Source organism: Pipistrellus kuhlii, unplaced genomic scaffold, assembly GCF_014108245.1.
Source record: "Pipistrellus kuhlii isolate mPipKuh1 unplaced genomic scaffold, mPipKuh1.p scaffold_m20_p_4, whole genome shotgun sequence".
In the NCBI taxonomy this organism is placed as follows: domain Eukaryota; kingdom Metazoa; phylum Chordata; class Mammalia; order Chiroptera; family Vespertilionidae; genus Pipistrellus; species Pipistrellus kuhlii.
In genome coordinates, this window is record NW_023425540.1 from 51982704 (window position 1) to 51997905 (window position 15202).

The window sequence follows — 15202 nt, forward strand, 5'->3', positions numbered from 1 at the left end:
ATTGTGGGGAAAAAAATCACAAAATAAGATAGATTTTGCTATAGAAATACTAACAAAATTATAGGAAAACATCACCAAAATTTTAAAATAAATGATAAGTGGAAAAGTTGTCCTCCTTAAAGATGACAAATATCTAATTTCACAAATCAGCATTAAGTTGATCATTGGAATGTCAGCTAAAAAATAACAAGATTTGTATAAGGGAGAACTTTCCCTTTATACAACAAATACAAACAATACTTATATTTTCAGGGGGGGGGGGGGGGGGAATCTAACCCTAACCCTACTAATCCATCATCTGAGTAGAGTTTTTGTTTTGTTTTTTATTCAGTGCCATTAAGAATGTAGCAAGTGGGCACATACATATCTAATAGGTAGATGTATACTTTCTGCATATTCTAACCACATTCAGCTGGCCTACCAAAACCTTCCCCTTATACAACAAATACAAAGAAAACTCACATTTTTTGCAAAGGTTAAGTTGTGGTTAGAGTTGAGTTGTAATCTAACAAACACCAGTTGACTGTAATCACTAAAAACAAATCATGGTAATACATTTTTAGTCTGTTTCTCCCGTCTCCCCACAAGGCAGTAAAACATTTACTGAAGGTCAACAATATGTGTATTTACCCATTGTTTTAAGAAATTCAGAACACCAGATTACAACTCTTCACACCCATAAGCACACACTCAAGGGGCTGATTCAGTGAGCACCAAAGACCCACTGAAGCAAGTCCTGATTCTATTCCATTCACCATGACCTGCAGGTTCATAGGTAGATGCTCAACCACTGAACCACACCAACCAGATCATGTCTGTGACTTTTTAAAAATATATTTTTATTGATTTCAGCGAGGAAGGGAAAGGGGGAAAGATAGAAACATCAATGATGAGAGAGAACCATTGATCGGTTGCCTCCTGCAAGCCCCACACTGGGGATCGAGTCCTTAACCGGCATCAAGCCTGGAGCCTTTCACTCTGCAGTCCAATGCACTATCCACTGAGCCAAATCAGCTAGGACAGTGGTCTATAAACAGGGCCAAATATCAATAGTAAAACGATTGAAATTTCTTTTGAGAGCCAAATTTTTTAAACTTAAACTTCTTCTAACACCACTTCTTCAAAATAGACTTGCCCAGGCTGTGGTATTTTGTGAAAGAGCCACACTCAAGGGGCCAATGAGCCATATGTGGCTCACAAGCCACAGTTTGCCGACCAGAGGGCTAGGGCAATGTCTGTAATTTTTAAATCAATTTGCTAGCCTATAACTTCCTCTTGGATTTAGACCTTATATTCAATCACATACTGGAAATTTCCATGTATAGGATTAATAATTCAAACATATCATATACAAAACTAAATACATAATCTATACCCACCCACTCAACCCCATCACATTGCCTCCTTTTTGTTCCCTGTTGCAGTGACAGCACCCTCTCTATGCAATGTCCACATCAGAAGCCTGGACTTAGCCTTGCCTTACTTAAGGCCTTTATCAAGTTATAGCAGAGTCTTGAGGATTTTATTTAACATACATCTCTACAATCTTTCTTTTTGTCCCCATTATCCCTATAAATTACTTACTCCCCATTCTTATCACTAATTCTGGCTTACTGCTACTGTCCTGTAACTGATCTCCTGGCTTCCACTCTGCTCATTTATAATTCAATGCCATATACTGACTTACCTAAATTAAAAATAACAGGTCAGTCCCTTTTTAAATTTTTTAAAAACCATTAACATGGACCACATAATAAAATCAGAAATCCTTCCTAAAACTTACAAACCCTTCATGACCTAGTTCTCTGATTAACTCTTCAGTTATCTCCATCACCATTTCCCTCCTGCTCTTCCTTTGCTCCTAACCCACCATTCATCCTATCATTTGTTCTTTTTAAAACACAATTTGGTTTTATTTGGCTTTTTCCTCTAAGCGTCTGCACATATCTTTTCTTTTATAGGTAATTGTCTTCCCCTGCTACTCTTTCCCTAGTTAGCTCCCAGTCTTTCTTCCGATTTAGCTAAGACATGTCTTTTTCACTTCTTTTGTCCAAGAGTTCTTCTGAGTAGGTCAGAAACTCCAGCTGTGCCCTCATCACAGTTCCCTAATTATACCGTAAGTGTCCACTTATTGCCTTTATTCTCTTCTGAATGAGAGCTGTGTTGGACAAGAATCTCTTTTGACTTTATCCTCTCTAACCCATGGGAGAGTACATGGTAGATTTTTTAATAGGTATTGAATTAAGTATTTAATATTCACATACTGGCATTAATTTCTTAGCAATCCACGGGCCATCCTGTGAATACATGCAAAATAATAAATGATTATAGACCTCTGAATTGATTATAGGTCTCTGAGTGTGAAATGAGTATCTTCTTTCAAGAGCTCAATAGACTTAAAAGCGAGCCTTAAAACTTCTAGAGCAGTTCTAGCCACAGAACTGGGAAGCAAAGAAGAAGCTTCAAGCATATCTCAGTTAAGATATTATAGTTCATCCTGTCACACATCATTTCTGAAGGCATACCTCTGTGTGTTCTTAGTATAGTTCCCTTCATCCATAAAGTGATCATCTGCCATTACAGGTCTCTTTCAAGGAAAAGCCTCAAAAGACTTAAAATTTTATTTTTGAAAAGTACACATTGATATTTCTCAAATGAAGATAATCTATGGATTAAAACTATATTCCAAAAATAAACACAACCAGTTTGATTCTGTGAACAGCTGCCAATACTCACTAAAAACACCTAGTTTTATTCACTTTGTTAAGGGCTCATTGGCAGAAACAGTTAAATGTCTTTAAATAGCCTCCTCAGGATTACAGTTTTCAATGGGATCCCAGACTATCACGGAAAAAAATTTAATTGACAAAATTGATACATCCTCCCATCTTCCTCCATTCCTCTAAATTCTTCCCAAGCTACTTCTCATTGCCTCTCAAGATTAGATAGAAAGACAGATGATAAATTATGGATGCAAAGATGGATGGGACAGATGATAGATAAGATAGATTGGATGGCTGGATAGATGGACAGATACATTGATACACAGATAGAGAGGATAGGTAAGAAAATGGTGGTTAAATAGAAAAAGTAAAAAAAAAAAAAAATGGAGGTAGAGAAACCAGTAAAAGGAAGACACTGCAATGATACAAATTACTTTAGAAAATACTCTTGAACTACTTCATAGTGTCAGCAGGCCCATCCCACTTTGTTAATAGCAGCATGAGGTACAATTACTTTTTTCCTTTTGACAAATTATTGTATTGTCTACACTATACTGAGCGATTAATACCCATAGTATATAGTATATTGACATAAAGATTACCAAAACAATATTTATAGTTGCATAGAACATTATGGGCATAGATTTCTAGATGTCACAACTATAATTTAAATACTATATAGTTAATCATGGTGAAATTTACATATTACACAACAAATTACCAGCAGCAAGGAGACAAATGTCAACAGTCATTTCCCTTTTGTGTCATTTTTAAGACCTTGCAGAGAAAAAAACAGATTCTGAGTGGTAATATGAAATTATCTTATAAAAACAGGCATCTGGATGGCTTTTATCTTATCAACAGCAAGTTCCTATGCCATCGCTGATTAAGGCAAGGCCATAAGAATATTAGCAGTAGGTGGTGTTCCTTGCCTGTCAGCATTTATGGATGATCCCTGGCTCTGTGTAATCCCACTCTCAGTATCCAGAATGCTAACTATAACTAGTCTTTTCATGAATCACACATATACTAGTATACTAAGAAGTTCTCAAATATTATCACATTCAGTCTTCACAACCTGGAAGACCTAAAATATTATCACCATTTTACAGAGAAGGAAACAGAGGCTTGGACAGATTAAAGATCTTCCCCATCAAAACACAGATAGTAAGTAATGGGAGATGAATTAAAACATTTCTTCCTGAATCCAAATCCTAATCTTAGCTTCAGGATCTTCTAAAAAGCAGAAGCTTTTGGAATAAAGAAGTTGAAACAAGGAGTCCATCTTGGAGCTACCAAACTCCAGTCAACAACCTGCTATCTAGGGAGTGCCCAGTAACAAAGAGTTTTAGGAGGACATTTGTATTAATGGGCATCCATATTTAAAAAGTGCATAACTGTTTTCATTGCAGAAGTCTCTGCCACAATCTGGAGTGAGCCTGTGAGCCTTCTAATTACAAATTACCACTTGAAGATTTGAAGATGTCACAGTGGCCTGTCCTTAAACACAGGCCATCAGCTGCCCTTAGGACAACTTCTAGAAAACTCCAAATGGTTGAGGCTTGTATAATTATTACATTACCTGCTTTGGTTTTTTTCACTGAAAAAAAGATCCAAAGAGTTCCTTAAGCTGCCATTTTGAAACTTGCAGTCCTCATCTTTATTTTTTTATTATTATTCAAAAGTTTAATAATATTTTGTATAAGAATATCAATTTTTCAGATTAATAACTTCAGATTATTGTTTATTGAAGTACAATTCCATGCAATAAAATGCAAAGAACTTAAATGTTTGGGGTAATGGGTTTTTACGGCTATATTACACCTGCATAACCACCACACAAAATAAAATATAAATCATTATCATCACCTTGGGAAGCTCCCTCATGTCCCCCCATTCCTAGCAATCCATGGCCCCTGACCCCATACTCCACCCCCTCCAAAATAAAACACATCCTCATATCTATTGCCACAGGGGAGTAGGGATGTGATTTATTTTGCTCAGCAAAATATTTGTAAAATTTGTCTAAGTTGTTGTGTACTCAGTGACATTTTAATCTAACTTTTTCAATTTAGTGGAGAGCAAATGAACTTCATGTTGTTACTCAGAGAACAATAAGTATTTCTCTGGGAAGATTATATAATATTTCTTTTTGGATGAACTAGAAGCATCTATATTTAACTAACTGGATATTTCCAAAGCACAGAAAATGCGTTGGGAGAAACAGCATCAATACAGGAAAAACAGGCCAGTTATTGGCATCAATTGTGCCTAACAGACTAAAGTTTGTAAAACATTCAGACTTCATGAAATCCTATAGTTTAGGATATTGGATATAAGGTAAAAAAAATAAAAATAAAAATAAAAATAAAAATAAAGCACTTAATTGTTTACTCCATTTACTCCATAAGAAGCCAGTGCTATTCCAATGCCATCGAGGGCATTGATTTAGCTCTGCCATTGGGAAACTGATCAGAAGCATTACCTTGTACCCATACGGACACAATTTCAGGACTGAGTTTTGTGACCTGCAGAGAGAAGTATTTCTCCCATCACTTGCTGCAGTCTCCCACCCACAATTCCCACTATAACATATGTATTTTTAACACAAAGTATTAAGAAGCACAGAAAACTCCATTTCACTTAAATCAACCAAGGACGCTTTAAGACCTTGACTGCTACTGTAGCACTGGCATAAGTAGCTGAAAATGCATTGGTGTGATAATGTAAAATATGCCAAGAGTTACAAAGAGGATCATCTCCTTGAAATATGTTGTCTTTTAGGTATAAAACTATCAAAAGCAAGTTGATATAAAGCCCAATGGCTGCTGTACGGTTTGCATACACTATTTCTCATTTTTAAAAGTAGCAAAATATATCTTAAAGCAAGTGCACTGCTAAGGATTCAGAGTTCAGCTCAGGCTTGAATCCTTTGTTGAGGGTCATGGTAGAATCACAGTGTTGGACTGCAAAGCACCTTCGTATTTTACTGATGAATAAATTGAATCATCAAGCCCATGCTGCTGGTCAGTGGCAGAGCCCACTGTTGAACTTTCGTGATCCTAATCCTCTGCTTTTGCCATGAACATATATTGCATTCTTCTGAAAATCCTTCTACCACTACTCATGCTTACAAAGCTTATGTTGAACCTCACTCTTATTTTTCATATTGTAATAACTTTGTCTTAGGCTTTTTACTTTTTTGATTAGAGAATTATAGTTAAAACTCTTCCCATAGGAAAATAAGACAGCATTTATTTTTTATTGATTTTAGAGAGAGGGGAAATAAGAAGTATAGAGTGACAGAAACATTGATGAGAAACATCAGCTGCATCTCATCCCCCCTACCACCACACACACACACACACACACACACACACACACACACACACACAAAAAAAAAAAAAAAAAAAAAAAAAAAAAAACCCACACACCACCAGGAATCAAGCCCGAAATCTAGGCATGTGCCCTGGCCAGGAATTGATCCAGTAATCTCCTGCTTCATAATCAATGCTCAACCACTGAGCCACGCTGGCCAGACAATACAGCCTTTTGTGTTGAGACCAAAACAATAAAATTGTAAAATCTCCAGCCCATTACCTTCTTCTCAGTCCCCAGCCAATACTATTTCTGAGAATACAATCTTAAGGTGAAGAAAAAAAGAGGTGGGGATAGAGATTGGTGAATTCAGAAAACTATCAATAGAGATTGTAAACTGTCCCCAGCCATTACCCTGGACCCAAAGATGGACTGGAGTCAGTACACTAGATGTCAGTTCTATAGGGCAAGGCTCCTGACTTCACTGCCCTAATGCTGCCAAAGCCAAGATCATACTGCTGCTTTAATAGCATAAATAAAATTCCTTTCATATGTGTTCCAGAGCCTCTGGGATTCCAGATGAGTCTGGCGAATGTACAAAGGCCCCTGTCCCTGGCTGGAGACATGATATTATTCTGAATATTTCTGTTTCTGTTTTTGCCTTCTTAGTAACAGTGACCACCTTCTAAAGACTCCAATTTATTCATGTGCTCTTCTGCTTCTAGGTTGTGTCAAGATCTCGACTTTTAACTGCTAGTAGGATCCATGGTTTTTAAGGAGCTGAGTTCACATCTCCTGTGTATGATATGTTTCTTACTGAATGACGGTAATAGATTATATCAACTAGCAACTCAAAGAACAAATCCATTATTACACTACATGCAAACTACACAACACAACAAAGTCACCTACTTTGCCACTGAAAAATTCAACTTTAACAAATTATTGCATGCTCATCTCTGGATTCAATGATTCCCCAAAACCATGGCTTATATACCTCACAAATACAACAGCTTTTCAAACCTAAATAGGGCAGGATCCTCTTTCAATCTGCTCCAAATAAAACAGGCTTTTTTTGAGCTTCTACTCTAGGGCCAGAACTAGAGCCAGGAAAATACCATACAAAGTCAGCCAAAGGGGCAAACTGAATCTATGGAAACAATTTGAGAATGCAGATCTGTTCCATTAGCAATAAATGATTTCATAAAATGATTTTCAAATTTAAAAAAATCACACCAAATTAAAGACTGTGAGGATAATCTCACATAATATTGGAAAAAAATAATATTGACAATGAGAGCACAAACCAATATAGAAAATAAAAGTCTTTCAGACATTCAATATAATCAAAATGAAATTTTTGAAGCCAAAATGTAAAATTAAATTTTGCTGAAAATGGCACTTTCTAGAACAGATTGAGCCAGTCACCGCAAACTGTATTTTAAGAAAGAAGAGAGACAAGTTTTCTTTAAAGATTATTTTATATGACACCTTTATCGTTGTGCTGCTCTTTTGCACTCAGATAATTTTCAAAGTCTGTCTAAACAAAAATACTGCCTTCGCATGAATCCATTTGATTTTACAGCATAATTCTTTTCAAGATAACAATCAAGCTGGAGCCTGATTTCACCACTTAAGTGGAAACTGTTTCCTAATGGAAAAATACATGAAAATTGTGTCAATATAATTTTGGGGCAAAGTCATTTAACAATACAAAATTCAACACCAACTCTGTACTTTGCAGAATTCCTCTGCAAATTATTTCTCAGGACACCAAGCATTCTGTTTTCATTTTTTTTTTACTTATTTGGTTGTTTATTTTTTCCATTTTTTGTTTTATTTTATTCCTTATTATCTTGTTAGTCCATTTCAGAAATCTGTCTATTTAATGCAAAGATGAGCCCTTGTTAATGGAAGAATGACTACCACAATTTATTTTTAGCATTTCTTTTTTTTTTGGGGGGGGGGGGGGGGCGGGAACCTTATACTTTAACATTAAAGAACATGTTCACCCTAGCAAAGCTAAATGTGGCAATTAAGCACCAAAGTCATTGATAATTTTAAAGAAATCCCAAGGAAAACAGTTTGGAGTCTCTTTTGCTTTTTAAATTTTTTATGTCTGTACAATTCCATATTTTAGGTATCTGAGAGCTTTCACAGAAAATCAAAAGCATCACAAATTCAAATTTTACATTTTCTTAATTGTATATCAAGTAAGGCCTGCTTATACCCTATTATCTAAAATGTCATTTAAAAATACTGAACAGAGCCCTATGAGGTTTGGCTCAGTGGATAGAGCATCGGCCTGTGGACCAAAGGGTCCCTGGTTCAATTCTGGCCAAGGGCACGTACCGTGATTGCAGGTTCCTCCCCAGCCAAGGCCCTGGTCAAGGATCTTGCAGGAGACAACCAATCGATGTGTTTCTCTCACATGGATGTCTCTGTCTGTCCCTCTCCCACTCTCCCTAAAAATCAATGCAAACATATCCTTGGGTGAGGGTTAACAGCAACAACAAAATACTGAATAGAAAAGGATCTCATTAATCAGCTAATAATTGGAGCTGTTGTGTGTGGGATTTTTTTTTTGGGGGGGGGGGGTTTGTTTTGTTTTGTTTTTTAGTTGTATAACAAGGGGAACTTTTTTTTTTTTTACAGAAAAAACAGTACCCTAGAAATTATATGACAAAGGGCCTCTCGGACTGGTGGGCTGGGCGGGGAGTCAAATCTCATGATAAATGAGCTTCTTGGCATAGAAGGGAATTAAAGAATGATGGCTTCATTCCAGCGCTCCAATAGCCAGGACAAAGTAAGGAGGATAGTTGCAGAGGAGAGTCGTACAGGAAGAAATCTCATAGCTTGGAGTGTTCCAGTAGAAAGCAAAGATGATGACAGGAAACCTAAATTTCAAACTGGTGGGAAACTGAAGAGGATAATTCTGGGGACTCATAAAACTACTAAACAGAACGCCACGGTAGGTTGTAAAAAAAACATCCGCACATGGAGATAAAACACTTGGATAAAGTCCCACTAAGACAAGGCACCCTCACAAAATTGATCTGAGAGCTCGCTACTGGGCATTTCTGTTTGACAACCTCCGCCGGGCCGTCGATGAGATCTGTGTCACTTGTGAATTAGATCAGAGCGTGGTGGAATGCAAGGAGGTGCTGATGATGCTGGATAATTATGTAAGAGATTTTAAAGCATTGATTGACTGGATCCAACTGCAGGAAAAGCTGGAGAAGACTGATGCTCAGAGCAGACCCGCTTCATTAGAGTGGGAAGTGAAGATGTCTCCGGGGCGCCACGTGATTCCAAGTCCGTCCACAGATAGAATAAGCGTAACGTCAAATGCGCGGAGAAGTTTAAATTTTGGGGCTTCCCCAGGCACAGTGGCTGCGCCCTGTGTGGCTTCCGCAGGTGTTAGTTGGGCGAGAAGGTCAAGGCTCATCACTCAGGGCCTGTGCAGTCTCGCCCCCCAATGGCAGTGCAGAAGACTTCCTGCAAAAACGAACGGAAAGATGCTGAAGGATGGGAAACTGTGCAGAGAGGGAGGGCTGTTCGCTCACGGTCTACAGCAGGGATGCCAAAAGTTTCGACACAGGCATTAAGGTCGAAGGATGACAGCAATAAGGAAAACGTACGTCTTTTGCCAGATGAGAGCATACAGAAAGGTGAAGTGGGAGACGGACTTTCTAACGCCATAGAGGCTCGGCCCAAAGACTCATCACATTCATGTGAGCATCCTCTGGTTGAAAGGACCCAGTTCACAGCAAGTACACTGGATGACAGCAAGAACTCTGGCAGTAGTAGTATCCTACAAGATAGTTCTGTGCGAAGTTCTGAAATGCCTGCTGTGTAAGGGGATACCATGTGTGTTTCAACTAATGATACCGTGTGTGTGTCTCAACTAATCAGCAAGATAACTCACCTCCTTTGCATACCAACAAAGAGAGATTATCAGCAGAGAAAGCACGAATAGAAACTGAAATGGACTCTTCAGAGATTTCTAATTCCATGGCAGAAGTTCTGGCTAAAAAGGAAGAGCTGGCAGATCGCCTAGAAGAGGCCAATGAAGAAGCCATTGCTAGCGCCATTGCTGAGAAAGAACAATTAACCAGAGAAATCAAAGCAGAAGAAAACAATGACATTAATATTGAAGCTGACAACGAGTTATTTTTCTGCCAGCGTGAGTGGTGTAAATGTGTTTTTCTGTGGTCTATCAACTGGAATGATGTCCTTGCAGATTATGAAGCTCGTGAATCTTGGCGCCAAAATACCTCCTGGGGGGATATTGTAGGAGGAGGAGCCTGCAAGACTTCCAGGGCACAGATTCACATGCATGAGAAACTCTCCTCCCCGACTCGCAAAAGAACAATTGCAGAAGCTAAGAAGAAACATGAAGAAAAACAGATGAAAGCACAGCAGCTAAGGGAAAAGTTGCGTGAAGAGAAAACATTAAAGCTTCCGAAACTGATAGAAAGGGAAAACGATGTCCGAAGTGGAAGGAAGAATTGCTAGATCAGCAATGGAGGATGGTGGAGGAGAAACTGCTTCATTCATACTGAATTCAAGCGAGAAGTGCAGTTACAAGCAATTGTGAAAAAAGCACAAGAGGAGGAAGCAAAGGTAAATGAAACTGCTTTCATAAATACCCTGGAAGCCCAGAATAAACGCCACGACGTGTTATCGAAACTGAAGGAGTAAGAGCAGAGGCTGAATGAGTAACAGGAAGAGCGGCAGCGAAGACAGGAAGAAAAGCAAGCACGCGGCGAAGCTGTCCAGGAACGAAAGCGAGCGCTGGAGGCAGAGCAGCAGGCCCTTGTGGAAGAACTGCTAATGAAGAGGAAGGAGCAAGAGGCGCGGATTGAGCAACAGAGACAAGAGAAGGAGAAGGCCCGTGAGGACGCCCACAGGGAGAGAGCGAGTGGCTGCTCTCATGGCAGCTCAGCAGGAGGCCATGGAGGAGCTGCAGAAAAAAGCACAGCTCAAGAACGGATGAGAGCAGCAGAAGGCACATGGAGCAGATGGAACAAAGAAAAGAGAAAACTGTGGCCCTGAGCAGCCGACGCAAACACCGACTGCGCCCCCAAGCTGACCCCCTACGAGAGGAAGAAACAGTGTTCTCTGTGCAACGTGCTGATCTCGTCGGAGGTGTATCTGTTCAGCCACATTAAGGGAAGGAAGCGCAAGCAGGCAGTGAGGGAGAGCAGCAGCATCCAAGGGTGAGAGCTCTCCAATGAGAAAGTGGAGCATCTTTCCTTAAAGAAGTACATCGTTGACATTGTGGTCCAAAGCACAGCTCCACCCGAGCCTCTGAAAGATGGAGAAGAGAGGCAGAAAAACAAACAAACAAAAAAGCCAAAAAGATAAAAGCCCACATGAACTCCAGAGCCAAGGAATAGGAACGTTTAATGGAAACAAAGAAATCTGGCTCAGGTACACCTTATAAAGCAAAGCTCCAGCGACTGGCCAAAGACCTGCTGAAACAGCTGCAAGTCCAGGACAGCGGGTTGTGGGCCAACAACAAGGTCTCTGCGCTGGACAGGACCCTCGGGGAGATCGCCAGGATCCCGGAGAAGAATGTGGCGGATCAGATTGCATTCCAAGTCGCTGGCGGATTAACAGCCCTGGAACACATTCTGCAAGGAGTGCTCCCGGCCGCCAACGTGAACACGGTTTCCCGAATCCCTCCTAAGTCTCTCTGCAAGGCAATGAAAGTTCACAGCCTCGCCTGCAGCAACTGCCCGGAAAACTGCACCGACGTCCTGTTCAGCAACAAGATCGCCTTCCTGATGGTCCTCCTGACACACCAGCTGACGGTGTATGTTCCAGATGAAAATAATGCTTTTTTGGGAAGAAATATAAATAAGCAAGTTTTTGAAGGTTTGACAACTGGACTTCTCAAAGTCAGCTCTATGGTGTCTGGCTGCCTGATTGCCATTCGGCCAGATGGAAACAGCCGGCTGGCCACACCACAGACTTCGGCAAAAGAAACGAAAAACAAACTCTCCCAAGCCTTTCACAGCCTTGTTCAGGACCTCATCAGTTACTTGGTGAGCATTGGCCTGATCCACAAGCTGGGCGGCTGCTTCCTGTCCGTGCAAGGCCGGGTGGACGAGAACCCGCGGCCGGCCTCGCTCCTGCAGGGAGCCTGCACGCTGTGCTGGGCCCACACTGGCAGGTCATACGGCATATTCGACAGCAACCGCCAGGACCTCACGGGGCTGACGGCGGCCCTGCAGGCCACAGACCTCACGGTCGTGCTGCACAAGCTCGACTGCATCCTGTTCCACGGCGCCATCGCAGACCCCGGCGCTGCCAGCCCCAAGGAGAGCTACTCCCAGAACACGGTGCAGGTGGCCATCAAGAGCCTGCGCTTCTTCAACAGCTTCGCCGCCCTCGACCTGCCCGCTTTCCAGTCCATCGTAGGCGCAGAGGGCCTGTCCCTGGCGTTCCGGCACATTGCCAGCTCCCTCCTGGGCCACTGCAACCACGTCTCCTGCGAGAGCCTGCTCCACGAGGTCATCATCTGCGGGGGCTATTTCACCGTCAACCCCCCGGACAACCAGGACAACCAGGTGATCGTGCAGTCCGGCCGCCACCCCACGGTGCTGCAGAAGCTGTGCCAGCTGCCCTTCCAGGACTTCAGCGACCCGCGGCTGGTGCGGGTGCTATTCCCCATCGCTCATCGCCGCGTGCTACAACAGCAGCCACAACAAGATCATACTGGAGCCGGAGATGAGCTGCGTGCTGCTGGCCTCCTTCCTGCAGGACTTCGCACAGAATCACCCACAGAATCACCGTCAGGCAGACAACCAGCCTCCCCAGCCCAAAGGAAAATGCCTCGGACCCCAAGACTACCTTGAGCTGGCTAAACGGTTTCCTCAGCAGGCCTGGGAGGAAGCACGACAGTTTTTCTTAAAAAAAATAAAAATTAAAAAAAAATGTTAAAAAAGAAAGAAGAAAGAAAGAAAGAAAGAAAGAAAGAAAGAAAGAAAGAAAGAAAGAAAGAAAGAAAGAAAGAAAGAAAGAAAGAAAGAAAGAAATTATATGACAAAGAAGGTCAGGGTTAACTGAGATTCAGTGGCCCAGAATTATTTCTGATAAATATTAAGTTCTTAATAAAGTTTTAGGAACACCCAACAGATTCATTAAATTAAGGAAACAGTTCCACTGTTTCCTTAATTCATTAAATTATGGGGTACTTCCCTGAGCCCTGAGAGACAGCTCATTCAATCATACTAACAAGGTGTCTGAAAGTCTTCATGCTATGAATTCTTATCCCCATACTGTTTTTTAAATCTGAAGGGATAAAAACTCACAAAAAAGAATTTTGAACATCGATTTTGCTGTTAAGAGGGAAAATGGTTCCCCACCTTAAAGGAAGATGGCCTTACATAGACTTACATGCAATCAATATTCTGGGAAATGTTCACTAAGGAGAATAAGGGAGCCCTTGATTTGCAACATTTGCCAATTTCCATGGAGTGAATATTCCCATCGTGGCCAATGACTCACTAACGGGACTTTGCTCAGTGAGAAGTTAGAAAGAGATGAGCAGTTATGTAGTAATTTGCCAGCAGCCATTAGTCCATGTGTTTTCTGACTTTGATAAACTCTCTACACAAATTGGATGGCCAAGCACATTCCCAAAGCTCTGCCCATTTTGAGAATTTTGCATCTTCACTTTTTTTCTATTCTCTGCCAAAATCACCGCCAAAATCACCACTAACTGGGGCTTTAGTGTGACTATCTTTGTTTTTTAGTTCACACTCACAAAGTGAGCTAACCCATTCACAAGCAGAGCTTATGCTTTATCTCTTCTAGCAGCTATCCTTAAAAGAGTTCCCAAATGGCCATAAGATTGAATTGACGGAGAATCGGTGTCTGAGACACTGGGGAAGCAGAGTGACCAAAAGCCTAAAACTTTATAATTACAACCATACAGGACAAGAAAGTAAGCTACAGTTTTAATTACATAGAAGCAGATTAATTGAGTAGAAGCAGGACTCAGATTAAACAGATAAGTATAATATTAAGAGGGGATAAATTGGCTCAGTAAGTGGGAATTCCAAGGGAATGGAGACTTCAGACAGGACTGGATCAAGGCATTCAGATAATGTGATTAGGAATCTATTTCTTCCTTCGTCAAATCTTTCTTTCTCCACTTTATCTTCATTTTTCAGGGGTGCTCTTTTGGTGACAAATATAGATACCACCACATGGTCTTATATTGCACTGATTGCTAAAAAATTATTCCCAGCAAAGTTTCCAAAAATGACTCTGATTCACCTTGCTTAGGTCATGAACCCACCCCTAAATCAATCCTGTTGATAAGGAATGTGAGGCATTCTAACGGATAGGAACTGAGAGTGTCAACTTCTATATTTGGGTTTTTGAGTTTTGAGGAGAAGCCAGCCATAAAGCAGGGGGGGGGGGGGGGGGGGGGGGAGGAGTTTCCCATGAAAATAGGTGTTCTACTATTCAGAGAAAAGAAACCGCATGATGGGCAGGCAAAAATGCAATGCCAAAGATGACTTTATATTATAAATGTTTTTAATTTTTTTTCTCTCTTTTTTGTTTTTTTGTTAATCTGCACCTGAGGATATTTTTTCATTGATTTTTTAGAGAGAGTAGGAGGAAGGGAGAGAGAGAAAAACATTGATGTGTCTGAGATAAATTTTCTTTTCCAGATAAATTGCAGTTTGATTGTTTTCTACCTTACCCATAATTAGCCTTTTATTTGTTTGCTATCTTTACAAGTACCCAACAGCTTGTACAGAAATGAATTTAGAAGGATTGTTGGATTACTTGTAGTTCTTATATGAGGCACTTGATTGGCAATTTATTTTCTCTGCTATGGAATGTAGACAATTTCAAACACAAGGATGAGACCATCAGAAGCACTCAGTATCCTCCTCCTATTCTTTGGCCTAGTTGCTAACCTGCTTCTTCTTATTCTATGTTAATATAGACTATTGTTGAAAATTTTTCATTTTGGCCATCATCAGTAGTGTCACTGCCTTTTTCATGGTACTTCAGTAATGTGTTCTGAAATGCCTGTTACTCAGTTCTAATTGAAAGAATATTGTGGAAAAATAGGAGTTCTATTATTCAGAGTAAAGAAAGAGCAGCTCTTATAATCCCATCGGCCAAGATTC

At 40.5% G+C, this 15202-nt stretch overlaps 1 pseudogene; it reads left to right on the plus strand.

Moving 5' to 3' along the window:
* The first annotated feature begins 8749 nt into the window (after window positions 1-8749).
* On the plus strand, window positions 8750-12968 carry LOC118703447 (annotated as a pseudogene).
* The last annotated feature ends 2234 nt before the right edge of the window (window positions 12969-15202 follow it).